Genomic DNA, 18674 nt, shown 5'->3' with positions numbered 1-18674 from the left:
TATGTGTCTTGCTGCTAGTCCTGACGCCTGGCAGCCTTTAAGGGCAGAGTGAGGCAGGGGACACACACAAGCTTCTTATGATAAGGGATGCTTTGTCCACGGGCAGTTTAGTGGGTGGCCTGGTTGGGTGCCATTGCTGCTCTCTGCTTGCTTATCAGCTCTGCTTCTAATATAAGCAAGCCTTCTGGCCTCTCAACAGGAGAATAAAAGGCTCTGGAATAGTGGCTGCGACAGAAAACAGTCCGCAAGCACAGATCGAGATTGCTGAAGGGCAAAGAAAGCAAGGGAAGACGACTGGAAGAAAATTCTGCAGCACCAAGCGTCAAACAAGGAGGTTGCCAGTTATGCATCACCCCAAAGAGGTCCTAGGTTTGCCAGTGTGGTGTAGTGGTTAAGAGCAGTGGACTCGTAATCTGGGGAACCGGGTTTACTTCCCTGCTCCTCCACATGCAGCTGCTGGCTAGTCACACTTCTCTGAAGTCTCTCAGCCCCACTCGCCTCAAAGAGTGTTTGTTGTGGGGGAGGAAGGGAAAGGAGATTGTTAGCTGCTTTGAGATTCCTTAAAGGTAAAGGTACCCCTGCCTGTACGGGCAAGTCGTGTCCAACTCTAGGGTTGTGCGCTCATCTCACTTAAGAGGCCGGGGGCCAGCGCTGTCCGGAGACACTTCCGGGTCACGTGGCTAGCGTGACGAAGCTGCTCTGGCGAGCCAGCACCAGCGCAGCACACGGAAATGCCGTTTACCTTCCCACTATAAAGCGGTACCTATTTATCTACTTGCACTTAAGAGTGCTTTTGAACTGCTAGGTGGGCAGGAGCTGGGACCGAACGACGGGAGCTCACCCCGCCACGGGGATTCGAACCGCCGACCATACGATCGGCAAGTCCTAGGCGCTGAGGTTTTACCCACAGCGCCACCCGCGTTCCTTGAGACTCCTTAGGGTAGTGATAAAGTGGGATATCAAATCCAGTCTCCTCCTCCTCCTCCTCCTCTTCTTCTTCATTTGCATCAAATTTGCAGCTCCTTCTTTATATGATGCAAATTTTGAAATACTTACTGTATGTTACATTGGTGCTTCCTAAAGTTGGTGGTACCACAACATTGAGGGGTGGGATTTCCTGGGATGACTAAGAAGCAAGGAACACTGGATGTGTAAATGATTACCAGACTTTCAAAAGCTGGTAGCACTGGATCAAGTTCATTAATTTTGTTGAATTTTAACTATATTTTGAATAAATGTGTGTTTGTTACTGATTTTGAATTTTACCGGGTTATTATCTCTTTACTGGGTCATGCAAACCACTACTCTGAATGATGCTTTTTATAGCATAGGGGGCACTGGAGACAGGTTTATGGAACCATACATTATCTCATCAACGGTACACCAGTCCTAACAGGTAAGTCAATATTGTTATTTTCATTTTTCAGGTGGCCAAATGTGTGTGCAAATAAAGCTAAGAGAGCACTGGGGTTTTCCTTTCCAAATTGTGCTTTGCATTCACCTGTGCCTCCTGCTTCCTTAATATTGGCGAAGCAGCAAAAGGATATCACTAAAGAAAATAAGCCTTAGCACACATTTGTTCAGGAAATACAATTTATTTCCAATGTGTGAATGTCACCTTCCTGCTGCAGCACACACTGTTTTGACAATTCTGGCCTTTACAAATTGCTAGTTGTGGTGAGAAGGAAAACTGTAGATCGTTCTTAAGTCAGACAATTCTTTTAAAAATTTTATACAAAACAGCAATGCAGCCAACATCATCATTAAAATAAAACTAAAGCGGGCAAAATGTCCTCCCAGTTTGCCAAGCCCATTTGCAGCCTGCAAAGTTGGGGTAACATTTTGGCTTTTTGGAAGGGGGGGGAGTGAAATTAGCATTAAAGGGGATAAATGTTCCTTCCGACTTCCTGATGGCAACAGCCACTCTTGCATTTGCTGCTGGAGACACTTCTGTACTTCTTCAATCAATCAGTCAGTCAATCAATCAATCAATCAATCAATCAATCAAATCCTTATTACACTCATAGACCAGCATAAGTAGGGTGGAGTACAATCATTTAGAATCTATAAAACGTTTTGGAAAGCTAAAAAGTATTGAAACAGAAGGTATATCTAAAGAACTATAAAAATCTAAAGGAAACTAAAAGAATCTAAAAGAAGGGTTAAGAGCATTAATGGATGTGGAAGAGCATGAAAAAATAGTGTATAAAAGACTATAACTATCAGTTTAGAGAGCACTCTGATGTGAGTGTTCATTGAATCTAGTTTGTAGCACACACCACTGTGCAGAATCTGGCAACATTGTATGTTGTAACAGGGTTGATATCTGAAAGCAGCAGGGAGGTATAGAATTGACCTGTGCGCCCTGGGTACTTATGGAGTAGTGGGGAGATGAGACGAATACGAATGTCTCTATAGACACTGGAGAAGCACATGCTCTGTCACTTCTATTTGAGTCACAGGGGTATTGTGTCTCCAAGTTGCGTGTTCAGATTCAGAGACCTCCCCCCTAAATAAATTCACACTTGACTCAAATTTTAGTTTTGGTTTTGGCAGAATTTAGGCCACAACTTTATTGATTACAGAAGGTGAGTGGTTGCATAGGCTCTGGTTCGAGTAGCTCCCTGCACCCTTGCAGCCAGCGCTGACCCAGGGCACCAGCATAGATCAGCCAAGGGTGAACAGCTGGGTAGGCGAAAAGCCAGGAACAGACTATGTTCACCACCCAGATGCCCCCTGGACTCAGGCACGGGCACAACCCCCTCTCGGGGGTTGACCAAACCATCAAATCCCTGGATTCCTTTAACGGAATACCCTTCACACAGGGATGGTGAGACTGCTCTCCCATTCCTATCACCTGAACCAGTGCCTATCCGCAACCTTACAAGTTGTGACGATTTGCTACGCGGCAGATGAAACCCAAATGGCAACAGCCAATCAGCCAAGTGGGGAAATTCCTGCCATGCCCCTGTCCCAATGACAGATGACATACGACAGCATAGCAAGGTCAATCGCACAATGCCCTAAAATTAGGGAGAGGTGGGAGGGTGTTCCGAATGCACAAGCCGAAAGAGGAAGCTCTGGGTCACGTGCATGGGTATATATAGGTCCCTTGATCTGTTTAGATTGCGCCCCATTGACCAGATTGAACCCAACATCAAGGGACCTACCAATCGGGTGTTGTGGCTAACCAATCCAACCCACCCACAACACAGGAGGTCAGTCTCCAGGTCTCACCGCAACACATGCCCTCTTTTAGAGAGGACAAGATTAAATAACCTTCCTTTCCTCTCCTAACTCTGCTCCTCCTTGTGCCTTCAGTTCTGCGGTGGCATCATCCCATACTTGGGGAGGTGGGGAGCCTGGGAAATTGAATATTCCCATGGTACCTCAATCCTTAATATAGAGTCAATGCTATGTTTCTCAGGGTTCCTGCTACTTCCAGGACAGCATTCTAGGCATTAGGAAGGAAGGAAGCCTTGCACAGAGGCCTCTTAGCAAGTTGTCTCTATACCCCCCCCCCCCCAGCAAAGCTCCTGCCTTGCTACCAGGAACTATTTCTGGGGAATGAGATGGTGAGGCTGGGTTGAGGAGCTCACAGGGGGTCCACCCAGGGTATGGCATGGTGTGGAACATGGTGTTCACATCCTGCATTGTTCCCACTAGCATCTTCATTAGGAGTCTGGCAGTGTCTGAATTCAAAATTTGATCAAACTATTTTCCACTGTGGGGAGGGGGCGGGTAATAGAGTTTGCAGAGACCAGCCAACTTCATTAGTGCAAAGTAAGGCTGCTGCAGAGAGCTAGTGGAGAATCTAGGCTCCACCTTGGAAAATGAACTCAGCAGGGCTTCAGGAAAAGGAACTCTGTGTTCTTTAGACCCCCTCATGCAGTTCTTTGGCCTGAATTTCTACAGCATGGGAATTACTTTTCACCAGCGTAAGACGGAGGGTGGGGTGGCTATTCTTTCTCCTTTTTGCTGGTTTGCCTTATGAACCACAGCCCATAAAATCTTGGACAGTCTTTGCTGCCAAGTAAAGATGAGCTTATAAATGAACAGGGAGGGGGAAAAGATTGATGGGGGTAAGGCTGGAAACATTCAACCTGCACCATGAAATAAACTCTGCATTTTCAATTATTCTCTTGCATAAATATGCCACGACAGGCAAAGCAAGTCTGGCAGCCTTATCAAAGGGAATTTGGAATTTGAGTTTGCAGGCCTCCCTGCGATACCATCGCAAGAGGCCCCCAGACTGTCTTCGGCTATCAAGGAAATAAACATATACTTTAAATAAATGCTTCGGCTCTGCTCCGAGAAAGTTGCCTTCAGGAGATATGTGTGTTTTCTGCAGTCACTCAGTGCTGCCAATCGCTTCTCTGGCCTACCTGAGGAATGACGGGGAAACTTTCAGAAACATTATTTTCACCCATTCCTTCACAATAGTGATATCAATATTCTAGGACTCGCGTCTCTTTCACGTTTCCTAACAATTAATGTCTTTGCCATAAGGTCCCAGAACAGATGACAACCTTATAAAAAACACAACATTTTGCTCAGAATAATAATAATAATAATAATAATAATAATAATAATAATAACAACAACAACAATAATAATAATAATAATAATAATATTTTATTTGTACCCTGCCCATCTGTTTTGCCTCCATTGATTAGCAGCTGCTCTCCAGATTTTTTTTTAAGACAGGGAATGTTTCTGATCCCATATAGAGTTACCTGAGATTGAATCTGGGACCTTCTGCATGCAAAGCAGATGTTCTGCCACTGAGATATGGCCCTTCCCCTTGGATGGAACAATCCTCATCTATACCACCCTGAGCTCCTTGAAAGAAGGGGGTAAAAAATCACAGTGTTGTTTACTCTGTCTGCCAGTGGCTCTCCAGTGCCTTTGGAATGTGAGTTGTCAGAGAATGAAGCAGAGACTTTTTTTTTGCAGTGGTGACTGGTGCTCTTTGGGACTGGTAGGGTAGAAAGCAGAGAAACATATAGTAGATGGAGCCAGAGCCAATGACTAAGGACCCATCACCACTAAACATTTAAAATGGTATCCTACTACTTTAAACAGTCATTTGGGGAAGCCCCAAAGAATCACAGGGACCATAGCTGGCTGAGGGTGCCGAGACCCCTATTCTCCTTACAGAGTTGAAAGTCTCACAGAGGTTTAACAGTCAATGTCTCTTCCCAGTGCTTTTTTTCTGGGGGGATGCAGGGCTACCCCTAAACATTTTGTGAATCTAACAGGACCAGAAACTTTTTTAAAACAAAAAAACAAAAACTGTCTTCTCTAGCATGGTGAATTCTCTAGTTCTGTTGAATAGCATGGTGAATCGTCAGTTCCATTGCTGCCCCTGATGGCAGCCTCATTTTCTGTCCCAGTGTTTCCCGAGTCTCAGACAGAAGTGAGCATTTAATGTGTGAAGTAGGATCTGGAATCTAGCACTTCCAATGTGGAAGTGATTGTGAGCTGTCAGCTGTGTAACATGAGGTAATGCATGTTCTTCGTACTTTTGTCCATTACTGTATTTATTTCCCCCCGATTTGAACTATAAAATGGTGATTTTATTGAGTCAAAATGAGAGTACCCCTAAACATTTGTTTAAAAGAAAAAAGCACTGTCTCTTCCCATGGAACTCTGTGAAATGTAAGCCCAGGGATACAAAGGCAGCAACACATCCAGTCCAGTATCCTGCTCTCTCAGTGGCCAATCAGATGAGTTTGGGAAGCACAAAAGCAGGGCCTGAGCTCAATAGCCTCTCTCCCCACTTGTGATTCCCAGCAGCTAGCATTCAGAGACATATTGCCTCTGATAGTGGAGGCAGAACATAGCCATTGTGGTTGGTTGCTCTTGATAGTCTTCTCCTTCATAAATGAATTTGCCAAGTTCTCTTTTGAAGCCACCCAAGTTGATGAGCACGTTCCCTTATTGCAATAGCATATTCCACGGTTCATCAATGTGCTGTGTTCCAGCACTGATCTTCATTGGATGGCCCCATATTCTACTATTATGAGAGATGGAGAAGAAGCATCTCCACTGGCTTGTGCAATGGCTGCATTGACAAGGGCAAGAGCCACAGAAGACCTTTGGGACAGGAAGGTCCCCAGCAGTGACTTCAAGAGGCAACTATACTCCTGCAAGCATGTTTTCCAAGCACTTGTGAATTGCCAGAGAGTATGCTAGTACTCGATTGTTAGGTTGCTTATAAATGTGGTCTATGCCAGTCTTCAGTTAAATCTCTCGAGGCACTGTAGAATAAAATCATAGCAACAACAAATACATATATAACACACTGGAAAATTAAAATTAAAATAAAACAGCAGGAGCACCAATTGAAAACAAAGCCATAAAATTGAAAAATGGCAGCCGAAAACAGCCAAAAATAACAACAGAAGAGATAAAATCGTAATCAAGGCAACTTAGAACACAATCCTCTGGTCCCTGGGAGAGTGTTCCATGGGACATGGGATTTTTCAGATCTTCCTTTCCAAGGGCCAGAAGAGAGAAAGTTCTGCTCTTCGAGATGGAGATCTGACACTGTAAGCCTCCTTATCTGTGAGTGCAGAAATGTCAGCAGCCAGTACTTCTGTGATGTCAGAATTCTGATGTTGGAGGGGACAAATAGAAGGAGTCCCAGGGAAGCTTCCAGATCCACCTCTGATTCTGTAATGTATAGATGGGGGGAAATTCAGTTCAGTTCACATTTTAACTCAAAGCTTCCTTACGTGCACTTCCTGAGACAATATGCTCATCCTTTGGGGTATTAGTCCCATTGTCCTTGGTGAGAAAATGATGCTCATTTATATTGTTATTTGCAGATTCCAAAATAATATGTCAATGGAGACACAGCTTCCTTTTCAAAGGAGTGGGGGAAATGACACTCCTTCCTTTCCACTCAGTGGGAACAAGCCCTATCACACTTGGAATTGGGTGCTTTTACCACCTTCAATTCTGCCTTCCCAGACCTGGTAGGATTGCTCTGTTACATCAGGGATGGAGAACCTCTGGCCTGTGGATGAAACATGGCTTTGCAGGTCTCCCCATTGGACTCATGAAGCTGTTTTCAGCAAGCCATGTCCACCTGCCACACACCTGATGTCACACATGTAAGGGGGACATGTGTGCTTTACAGAGGACTGCCCTCTGTTTGAAGGGTCTAGGATTCCTGATCACATGGAGATTCTAAACCCATACAGCTGAACACTCACACTTCAGAGCTTCCTGTGAAGGACCATATCTCAGAGAGTTGAGCATCTGCTTTGCCTGAGAAGGTCTCAGGTTCAATCCCTTGGATTTCCCAAGCAGGGCTGAGTGACCACTTTTTGAAACCCTGGAGATTATCAGGCAGCTTCCTAAGCTCATAACATGTGAAACTCAGGAATGGAGCTGGAAGCCACGGGGAGATGGGTGCATAAATAGCAAGTGTTGAGTCTGTTTGAGCTTTTGGGACAAATCTGTATAAATATGGGGTACTCTGGGATCCAGTTGTAAGGTTTTGCCTGGTCCTCATTCTACAGAAGTGCACAAGTAGTCTGAAAAACAAACTGTTCTTTACAACTGTGTGAGCCCAACAATAAAATTTTACTATGGTTCTCCTGTTTTATTGTCGAGGAGTGATCATGAACTCTAGAGAAAGAGAAATAAAAAGAGAGAGAAAGATCAGCTGGCTCCTGGGCATTGGTGATGAGATGCAGTCAGTCTCTCTGCTTATTTTTTAAACAAATTCCAGTTCAGCTTGGCTGCAGGAGCAAAAGTTTCCAAGCTTGGGAGCAATTTCCAATAGTTAAGCTGGCTGAGATATTGAGGATTTTAAAAATTCAAGCAACACGGGGCATCTAGCGAACATAGCATACTTGTGTTTGTCCAAATGTGACCAACAGCCACCTGTCTCTGAATCACCACAACAGCTACTCACCTTGGGTTTTAGTAAAGCAAACAGTCTAATTTGTCAGCACCTAAATGATATGGAGCATCAGAACAACTTGGCCACAATAAGAAAATTTTGCCCATGGCATGACTATTTTCCATCTTCCCATTTCAACTTTCTGGCACCCTATCTGCATAACCTAGCAATTCTAAAATATACACACGCTTTTACTCTTGCACAGATTGAATGTGTTGCCCTCGGCTGTACTTGAGGGACAGTTCCAACAGATTCACACGAAAAACGCTTATGTCCCCGAGGAGATGGCAGTACTGAATCGGTGGCACATGCCCTTCTGGCTTGCACTCTTTATAAAGACTTGAGGAATGAGATTATCACCCCTCTTTTATTGTCCATTCCGGGTTACCCAACCACAGCCACAGTGTCCTTCCTCTTGGCAGATCAAGATGAGCAGACGACAGCAAAAGTTGCAAGGTTTTTAGCTGGGGCAATAAGAATAAGATGCACTATTTGACTATTTATTCAAAACCCTAAAATGTATTTTATATAATTGACTTTTTATTTCTATTCTTTGTATATCGTATTGTTGTTTTATTGCTATGGCAATATGAGCCACTGAGAACACATTGCTGAGCTGGAGTTGTTATTAGATTACAGGGATGTCCTCACTGTGCGTTGCGAGACCCTCATTTTTTTGGAACCCTCTCAAATGCATGGTTTGTTCCTTGCTGAGGATAACTGTGTGAACTCACCTGATTGGAGAGTGGTGGGTCATGATCTGGATCAGATCTTGAGTCCACTTCATAACCCACAGTCCTGAAGATCCCTTTATGAGGTGGTTCAAGGGCTGCAGGACTGCCTCTCTCCTTTTAACCCATTCCCTCTTTAAAAAGCTCCAAAATGTGCCATCTGTCTGGCCAGGGCCTGGAGCAGCTATTGCATGAGAGTCCTTACCCCCCCCCCACACACTAGGACTTAATAATAGAACAAGTCATCCTGGCAGCAACAGGGATAGATGATGTTCTGTCACTCTCAGAGGGAATTGTAAGAAGAAGAATAAATTTCTAGTTGCCTTTAAATGCCACCAAGATGCATGTCCCATCCTGACTTTACCTACCTGAACTGGGTCAATGAAGAACCTCCCAAAACATCTAAAACCAAGTTTGCAATATAGTGGAGAGCGTATGGCATAATAGGCTGTTGATATGATATGTTCCTGTTATGAGCTGATGTTTCTGAATAGCCATCAAAGGCATACATTATGCCAGTTTGCAGTCGCTTACAATGAGTTTCATCTATTCACTTTTCTGTGAGGTGCCACCAATTGGTTTTTTTAAAGTAAAAAACAACAACTCTTTTTATATATATAAAAAAACAGCCACAGACTGTTACGTAAGGAGATTCTGTTACAGTGCTTTGTCAGATGGCAAATAAATTATTTGTGCATACCCACTTTCATTATTCAGAAACGAGAGCAGTCTGCATCAATAGAGCAATTGGAACGAATGGCTCCAGCCCTGTGGTTTTGACTGGGCAGAGAATCTGAGCAGGTGGAACCTAAGACTGGATTGGGCAGCATAATGGAACTTTTTCCTTACAGCTAATCCACCTGGAAAAGAAATTGGAGGCACTGTCAGCAGGATGATGGAGGGGTGGCTTTGCATTGTTGCTCCCAGCTGCGAACATAATTAACAGCTTAACTTCCCAGGCATCCTGGCATGCGTTGCTAGCGCTAAACTCATTTTAAAGGGCCTTATTCCATGGTGGGCACAGGAGCCGTAACAATAATAAAAATTTAAACATGATTATTGCCTCTCCCATCTCTACTCAACTTATCTCCTCTTGTCTCCTTTCTCAAGCTCTATTATTCTTGCACATGCAGAAAAGGATAATGATAATGATAATGATAATGATAACGATAATGTTCTTATTTATACCCCACCCATTTGGCGGGGTTTCCCCAGCCAGTCTGGGTGGCTCCCAGCAGAATAATAAAAACACGATAAAACATGAAACAGAAAATAACTTCCCTAAACAGGGCTGGCAAGTGTGGCGGCGATTCAAGGAGAATCAATACTATATTTTGGAAAGAATACATGTTCTTATATAGCTGCATTGTATAATACTTTCTGGATGTCCCATGATCATATTATAAAGCAGTTGTGTAAATGTTATAAAACTTAAAAACTTCCAAGGAAGGAGAGTCTACAACTTCCCAAGGAAGTCTGTTCCATCTGTTAAGGTAATCTTGAATCCTGATTCTATCTTCAGCGGCACTGGCTACCCATCCAAGTCTGGTGGCACCTGTAAATTTGATGAGCACCTCCTCAATACCTTCATCAAAGTTATTTATAAAGTTGTTGAATGTATCACAACTCAAGAAGGACACTGACAAACTGGAACGTGTCCAGAGGAGGGCAACCAAAATGGTCAAAGGCCTGGAAACGATGCCTTATGAGGAACGGCTAAGGGAGCTGGGCATGTTTAGCCTGGAGAAGAGGAGGTTAAGGGGTGATATGATAGCCATGTTCAAATATATAAAAGGATGTCACATAGAGGAGGGAGAAAGGTTGTTTTCTGCTGCTCCAGACAAGCGTACACGGAGCAATGGATCCAAACAACAAGAAAGAAGATTCCACCTAAACATTAGGAAGAACTTCCTGACAGTAAGAGCTGTTCGACAGTGGAATTTGCTACCAAGGAGTGTGGTGGAGTCTCCTCCTTTGGAGGTCTTTAAGCAGAGGCTTGACAACCATATGTCAGGAGTGCTCTGATGGTGTTTCCTGCTTGGCAGGGGGTTGGACTCGATGGCCCTTGTGGTCTCTTCCAACTCTATGATTCTATGATTCATTATGATTATTAAGTAATAATCTACAAAAAAACCACAAAATAATGAGTTGTGTAGTTTTCTCCTTTACTAGCTTAGAATATGCAATGTGTTAAATCAAAACACTGATTAAAAATAAATAAATCTTACCAATCTCATCAATACTTCAATTGCTAATTCAATTTTTTATATATTATGTATATATTCAATGTCAAGAACTACTTAGGATAATGCAGAGTATGGATTTGTGATTATTCACCCATGTATGGGCAATGGGTATATATAACATTGATCCTAAAAACACACTACACTGCCTGCCTATGTGTTGGAAGGTATCTTTTGCCATATGTGCTGGACTTGTAATGAGGTAAAGGCTTTCTGGGAAATGATATATGAGTTTAAGAAAATGTTTAAAAATACTTTTGTTAAAAAACCAGAAGCCTTTTTACTCTTTTTACTGGGTATAGTAGGTGAAGCGATACCAAAAAAGATGAAAGACTGTTCATGTATGCAACAACAGCAGCAAGAACCCTTTTAGCCCCAAAATGGAAACAACAAGAAGTACCAACGAAAGAAGAGTGGCAGATGAAAAGGATGGACTTTGTGGAACTGGCAAAGCTGACGGGAAAAAATCTGAAACCAGCATGATCAAGGATTCCAAAAAGACTGGAGTAAATTTACACAATATTTGAAAGATCATTGTAAGCAATTAACAACACTAGTATGGTTATCTGAAGACTTGTAATGGGAATTTTTTTACCTTTCTACATTTATTTAAATTTTGAGGTATTTTGCAATGAGTTATATTAGAACTGGAAAATATATAAAATGCTGTGATATAAAGGTTATTTTTGAAAGCCAAGTAATGGGAGGGAAGAAAATCAATAGGCACCAAAGAGCCAAAGAAGTAAAATAGATAATAATGATGTGATTATATATGTTTAAATGGAAAATTAATAAAAAATATTTTTTTAAAAAATCGAAGTGCATACTTTTTGAACCAATATGCAAACTGAAACAAAGCTACAGTACCCTTAAAAATCCATATTTCTTTGAATGTGCTCTACAGTTCTCCAGCCAAACAATATGTACAAAAAAAATCACATATGGGGGAAATATGCATACAATGTATATATTGGTGGAGAAAAAAACATTGTAAAAGGATGGGGGAAATTGTTTGCAAAAATGTGTGTATTAGACAAAGCTGCATAAAAAAAATGTATTAGTTAGGAGAAATTCACACTAAAATGCTGGTTAAATTTCAAGAGAACCCCCGCTCTCCACAAAAGAAAAATTAAACCTGCAGAAATGTGGAGAAGTGTGTTAAAGTTTGGAAAAATGAGAAATGCGAAGAACTGAAATTAACAGATTTCCCCATCCTTTCCCACCTGGCCCTAAACAGCTTGAATCCCAAATTTCTTTCTGGAGTGCCTCCTCCGAAAGTGGGCAATTTTATCCTCAAGACTGACAGCCGTGTGTATGTGTCCCACAGCTCTGGCACACTGGTTAACTCTTACCTTTTGATTCCTGGCTCACCTCTGACAGCTGCATTCAGCTCAACCTTGACATTTAAGCACAGGCATGTAAGCAAGGCAACTCCTGGAATACTAATGAATTTAAGGAGTTTAACAAAACGATATCCCATCAAAAGCACATTTCCATTACAGTGGCCCCCTCACCCTTTTTTGCACTCTGCCTCTTACAGCTCCTTCCTATTTAATCTGGAAATGGATTAGTTAATGAGGTGGTAGAATCAATTACAAAACACCGAGTGAGGCACTTGAAGGTTCCTAGCAAATATTTGTTGAGCTCAGACTGTTTCCCAAGCGGTGAACGGAAAAGTCAGCATTGCCACAGCCATTTCCTAGACTGGGGGCTTTCAAATCTGCCATGGTGGTCTTCACCTCAGCCCAGGAAAGAACTGACTAAGCCTTCTTATATGAGAATAAAATAGCGTAACTTGTGACTGCCACTGTTGGACTCTGCGCCGGGATAAATCAAATGGGAGAGGATATAATCAGTGGGAGAAAAAATAGATTCAGCTCACATTGAAAGGCAAATCTATGTCTATGTAAGTAGGCATAGTTTTCCATTCTGCCCTGTATTGCTCCCATGCAGCACTGCGTCCATTACATTGCTGTTCGTCTTCTTCCATAAAACTACATTATCCATCTGGCTGTCCTCTGTGGCAATATTAACTTACTTACATAAATTACATTGTCGTTATATTTTTCCGTCCCGTTCATTTTGATGCAAAGGAAATGCAAGGCAAGCAGGGGCAGGAGGTGTAATCAATTACATAACATTTGCGGACTGAAAGCAACAACTGCAAGTACTGATCACAGAGTCATTGGATTGATTTCCATTCCAGACATGGGACGAAGAAGCAAACATCAGTGATTTCCACTCCTGTTTTCTGCTTTCACTAGCATTCTCCAACATCCCTCATAGTCCTCTTCCCAGCAATATGGATCAAAACATGCCAGCTGCAGTCTTCTGGCAAGTGCTTTGCTGAACAAGGGCCTGTGAGATGCCGACACAGTTTGAAAAGCTGGCGATGGACAGAGCCTAATGACCCTTTGGGGAAAGGCTGTCAGGCCTCCAGAGAATTGCAGGCTGCTTCCATATCTTTGTTTCAGTCTCCTGTGCTGGAGACCAATTGGTTATGTACCATACACTTTCATTTCAACCATTTTCTTAGAATTTTTGGGAATTCTGGGGCTTCATCAGAAAAATGTTGAGACTGAAACCAATTCCAGGAGCCTCCAAGAAATGTGATTAGCCTTATAGAAACTCTTTACTTCCTTCAACATTATCGGATGTTTCGCCTACAAAACAATCCAGTTACTATCTTTGAACATCGTGTTGGGAAAACCTTTTGTGGCAACTACACAGGATTAGCATTTGGAGGTGGAAAGACCTGACTTAGTCTTTCCTCCTAGGAGATTAATTTAAGTGGTACCTATATTAATGAATACAGTGGTACTTCGGGTTAAGTACTTAATTCGTTCCGGAGGTCCGTTCTTAACCTGAAACTGTTCTTAATCTGAGGTACCACTTTAGCTAATGGTACCTCCCACTGCTGCCGCACTGCCAGAGCACAATTTCTGTTCTCATCCTGAAGCAAAATTCTTAACCTGAGGTACTATTTCTGGGTTAGCAGAGTCTGTAACCCAAGGTACCACTGTACTAAGGATTAGAAACCACCTCTCCTCAAAGGCTAAATGTGGAGGAGGAGCAGACACCAAAAACATCTGGAATATTGGAAGCTGCCTCACTCCAAGTCAGACCATTGGTCCATCTAGCTAAATGTTACCCACACTGACTGGCAGTGGTTGTCCAGAGTTTCAGACATGGGGCATTCTCAGCCTTCCCTGGAGATCCCAGGGATTGAACCTGGGACCTTCTGCAGGAAAAGCAGGTGCTCTACCACTGGGTTACAGCCTTTCCCATAGAACTGGAGTACTTGGTCGAAGCGGGTTTGCTGGGAAGTAAGTGAGCTGCCTGTCTGCTGCTTCATAGGATCCCATCCTAGTACCTTTTCAAGATTGAAAACTCTTAGCATTTATTTCCTCTGAGATTAAACCTCAGATTAAAAGGGGTGGAAGCTTACATATGGCATCTTGCTCTAACCATCTCATACAACCTTAAAAGGGTAATGTGACTATACGATACAATACGATACAATAATCTTTATTGTCATTGTCCCATACAGAACAACAAAATTGAAAAATCTACCTCAGACATTCAAAAACCAACAAGCCTACCATCCCAGCTATCCCAGCCTGGTTAATCCCCTAAAAACTCTGATACCCCATAATTAAATACAATATACTCCCATAGAGACTACCTTACACTGCGTTGAAAACCAAAATCGCATTTGGATAGAAACTGTTTCTCAGGCGGCTAGTCCTAGTCTTTATAACCCTGTACCTTCTTCCAGAAGGCAGAAGCTGAAAGAGATCATTTCTGGGGTGTGCACTATCCTGCACTATCTCTGCAGCTTTCTTATGACAGCTGGAAGCATAGATTTGATTCAAGGTGGGAAGAGTGCACCCAATTATTCTCTCCGCAGTCTTTACAACCCTGGACAGCATTGTTTTTCCCCTGACCGTGCAGCTCCCAAACCACACACACAGACCATAAATTAATACACTCTCAACAGTACAATGGTAAAATGCCACCAACTATTTCATGATGAGCAGTTCTACTGAAATAGGACCAACCACCACACTTTCCAAGCATGTTTTTTGATGCTGGTCCGTGGATGCTTATTTGTCCGATCTCTGTTTATTTTGCAGCTATAGGTCATTTGACTGAAAGCCGTCTATCTGCCCATCACCTCTGGATGCACTTGGCAGGCAGCTGTTCAGCTCTGCCCCCAAGGGGGAAAACTGTTAACAAATATGTGAAAGCCATAAATTGCCTAAGACTCTTTGGCACACCTCCGGCACAAAGCAAGCATCAAAGAAACTCTCCACACAAAAGGGAAGAGTGAAAGAACTTCTCATCCACTCCTTCAGTTACTCCTCAGATCAGTCCTTCATTGTCTGATAGAAAAGGGAGCAGAAGGAACTGTGAAAGATGGCACATCCGGCATCTTAGATTACAAGGAACCTTGACATGGCTGCTTCCCTTATCACTGTACTGAACTGCCCTCAAGGCCCCAATTTGAATTAGCCTTTTCAGAAGCTGGGAGCAGGAAGCTAGCTAAACGTGGCAGCTTGACAGCGTTGGCCCATTTTGTATTGTACAGCTATCTCTCTCCATTAAGGCTAGTGTCATTCTGTCTATTTTTCTGCTTTGACTGGCATTGTCTAGGGGTGGGGAACAACACTCTCTTCCTTGTTGTCCATTTAAGTCTCCCGCTGGTAAATTTGGAACACTCAATGGAGAAAGATGATAGGCACTCGATGCCTGTATGTGTATACTGTGTTGCTGGAAACGGAATGTAATTGTCTGTCCAAACTTGGTGCCCTTTCAGCTGTTTTGGACTATGACTCTCAACATCACAGCCCATTGGCCATGATGGCTAGAACTGATAGAAGCTGCAGTCTGAAACATCTGGAGAATACCAGGTTGGGGAAGGGTGGTCTAGAGACTCACCTGAATTGGGATGCTGACAATTTTGCTTGCTAAGTTGAAAATATGGCCAATGTTGAAACTGAGTTGGCAACCAAGATGGAGAATTTTGAGGGGCCATTTGTAGCTTGAGTTATTTCCAAAACGGGTCAACATCATGGCAGTCCTAAGACTAAGATCTATATATGGGTTCAAGAAAGAGGAGGAACAGATTATGGTCACACTAATGACATTTCTCCAGTTTGGGTGACATGATTTCCTGCCATCAGACCTTCAGTTCATGTATCTTGTATATTTTTCCAGGTTCTTATTTCCCCCACCCCAGTATAGAACTCTCACTTTGACAATGGAGATGAGCCTTTCAAAAGAATCCCTTTTGGTTTAGCAATGCCTAGTTTATTTCAAACAAAGCTGTGTTAGACGTCGTTGGAATCTGACAGGTCGTAACAACTGAGGCTAGACAGATACTTTAAGGAGGGTTGAGAAGATATAAATATCTGGCTGTGTCAGCATTCTGCTTAGCACCCCTTGGAGGCTGACAAAGTGAAGGGTTAAGGCTGTGCCTACTGAATTTTGCCTAAACTGAAAACGTGGGTGGGAATTTAGTTGGAAATTTAGATTAAGGCAAAATCAAGAATTCTAAGGGAAGTGAAATGAGTTCTTAGGAAACTAGTGAAAGTTCTTGGGAATGGGCCTTTTCCTAAAAACTAGTGATAAAGGAAGATATGGAGGAACCACATTTGGAATACTGTGTTCTGGTCGCCTCAAATCAAAAAGGTTATTGTAGAGTTGGGAAAGGTCCAGAAAAGGGCAACAAAAATGGTCAAGTGGATGGAGCTACTCCTCTGCAATGAAATATTGTTGCATAGGCACCCTTGATATGGCTCTTCAGGTCTTTACGCTGAGGTCTTTCCCATCACTTGCCACATGATCAGTGGCGTAGCGTGGGTTGTCAGCACCCGGGGCAAGGCAAGTAATTTGCGCCCCCTAACCCGTGGATTTGCGCCCCCTAACCCTAACCCCCAGATGTTGCGGCCGGCCCCCCCTGCACCCCCCCACGCTACGCCACTGGCGGTGGGCGGGCTAGGAGCCTTGGATTTTTATAGTACTAAAATCAGCCTCGCCCTTTGGGCATTGGGGAGGCTTCGCCTGCAGTCTCCAGATTCGGGCCCCCTTGAAGGAGCGGCCAAGCTCTTCGCTGCTATACCCGCCCTAGACATAGGTTTCAAAAATCGAATATTGGGAAGGGGACGAAGCCGGGAAGAGACTTTCTTCCTCCACTTTGCTTTGGGTTGGGCAAGCGCCATCTCCCCTCCAGAAGGAAGCGGGGAGCCCGGGCGACTCTTGTCCCCCCCCGGCTGCCCGTTGGCTCTCTCTCGCAGTCCCGGCGGGCAGGCGGGCGCTCTGCACATGCTCGCGGAGCCTCTTTCTCAGCTGCGCGGGGCTTCCTTCCCTGGATCTGGTTTTCGTTGGAGGAGTGAGGCCGCGGCGCCCTCAAGCATGTGCAGAGGGCCGCGGAGAGCGCGGGCGGCCTTTCCCCTGCGCGACTCCGCCTCCGCCCGGGGTGGCTCCCCGTCCTGGGTCCCTCCCCCGATGGCCGGGAGGAGGCGGGGAGGCGCGCTCGGCCGCGCCTGGCACGGAGGACCAGCCTCCCTCGACGGGGCGCTCGCAGGGAGGAAGGAGCGCGGCGCCGGCGCTGTCGCCGACTGGACTGCCGGCCGGGATCGCCCAGGGGGAATCGGCGCTCTGCACGTGCTCCGGGGCCGGCTGGCCGCTGCGGGGAAACTTCACCCACCGCTTTCTGAAGTACGGGCGACGCAGCCTCCGCAAAGGGCTCGGCGCCGTCGGAAGAGCCCTGCGTGGCCCGAAGCTTGCTGCACTGTCCCTCCCCCAGATAGTCCCTCGCTCGCTCTCTCTCCGCTCCGCACAGTGGGCGGCGACCTGGCAGCTCGGATTCGCACAGCCAGCACTGAGAGATAGAGTGTGTGAACCAGGTAGGGGCAGAGAGCTGCGAGTGCGCCCCCCAAAATGTTGCGCCCGGTGCGGCTGGCACCCCCTGCACCCCCCACGCTATGCCACTGCACATGATCCTTCTAACTGAAGATGTCAGGGACTGAAGCTGGGACCTTCTCCATGCAAAGTCTTTGCTTTAGCATTTAAGTACAATTAGGAGCACAGGCAAGCCTGCTGGATCAAGCCAAGAACTGACTGAGTGGCCATCCAGATTCCTTTGGGAAGGCTGCAAGCAGGACTTGAGTGCAGCATCACTCTCCCTACTCCCAGTGTCCTGTTGGTATGCTGGTCTGATTTGCCCCCACTGGGGCTGTATGGCTGCTGACCGTTGACTGCATAATGGAGAGCAGGATAAACTTGTCTTGCTCCAGAGCTTCCGATACACCTTCTGCTTCTTTGGCAATCACTTGTAGCCGAGTAAGATTGTCTTCCATAAACACGGTTTTAACAATGAGTCCGTAAGTGACTGTGGAGGCCAATTCTGGATCCACATGTCCTTCCACAGTTGAGGCATTGGTTTCTGGGTGAGAGTTGATCACGGTGTGGATTTGCCAAGCATGCCTTCCTCTTAGCACGTTTCTCCCTTGCATCCTGAGTTTGAGTGTCTTCAAAGCTCATGACACTTTTGGTTAAGGCTTTTGCGTGGACAGGCGGAGTCCCCAGATCCTGCACGGTCCCCCCGTCATGTAGAATAACGACTCAAGACAACGTGCTATGGGATTAAATTGGCCACAACTTTATTAAATTTCAAATGTGGGTAGACCTTGGCTCAGGCATTGGGTGTTCTCCCTCCCCGGTCCCCAGGGAGCATCAGGGTTATCCAGTGTGGGGGGGGATGGGCCGGCTCTGGAG

At 44.7% G+C, this 18674-nt stretch overlaps 1 protein-coding gene across 1 annotated transcript in view; it reads right to left on the bottom strand.

Annotated features, from left to right (window-relative positions):
• Window positions 1-18674, bottom strand: part of CHRM2 (cholinergic receptor muscarinic 2) — a 418009-nt gene that overhangs the window by 205398 nt on the left and 193937 nt on the right. The window lies entirely within an intron of this gene.

Source organism: Podarcis liolepis (assembly GCF_965112155.1).
Source record: "Podarcis liolepis genome assembly, chromosome: 10".
Classification (NCBI taxonomy): domain Eukaryota; kingdom Metazoa; phylum Chordata; class Lepidosauria; order Squamata; family Lacertidae; genus Podarcis; species Podarcis liolepis.
Note: the sequence above shows the minus strand (reverse complement) of the source record. Positions and strands in the feature narration are given on the sequence as shown.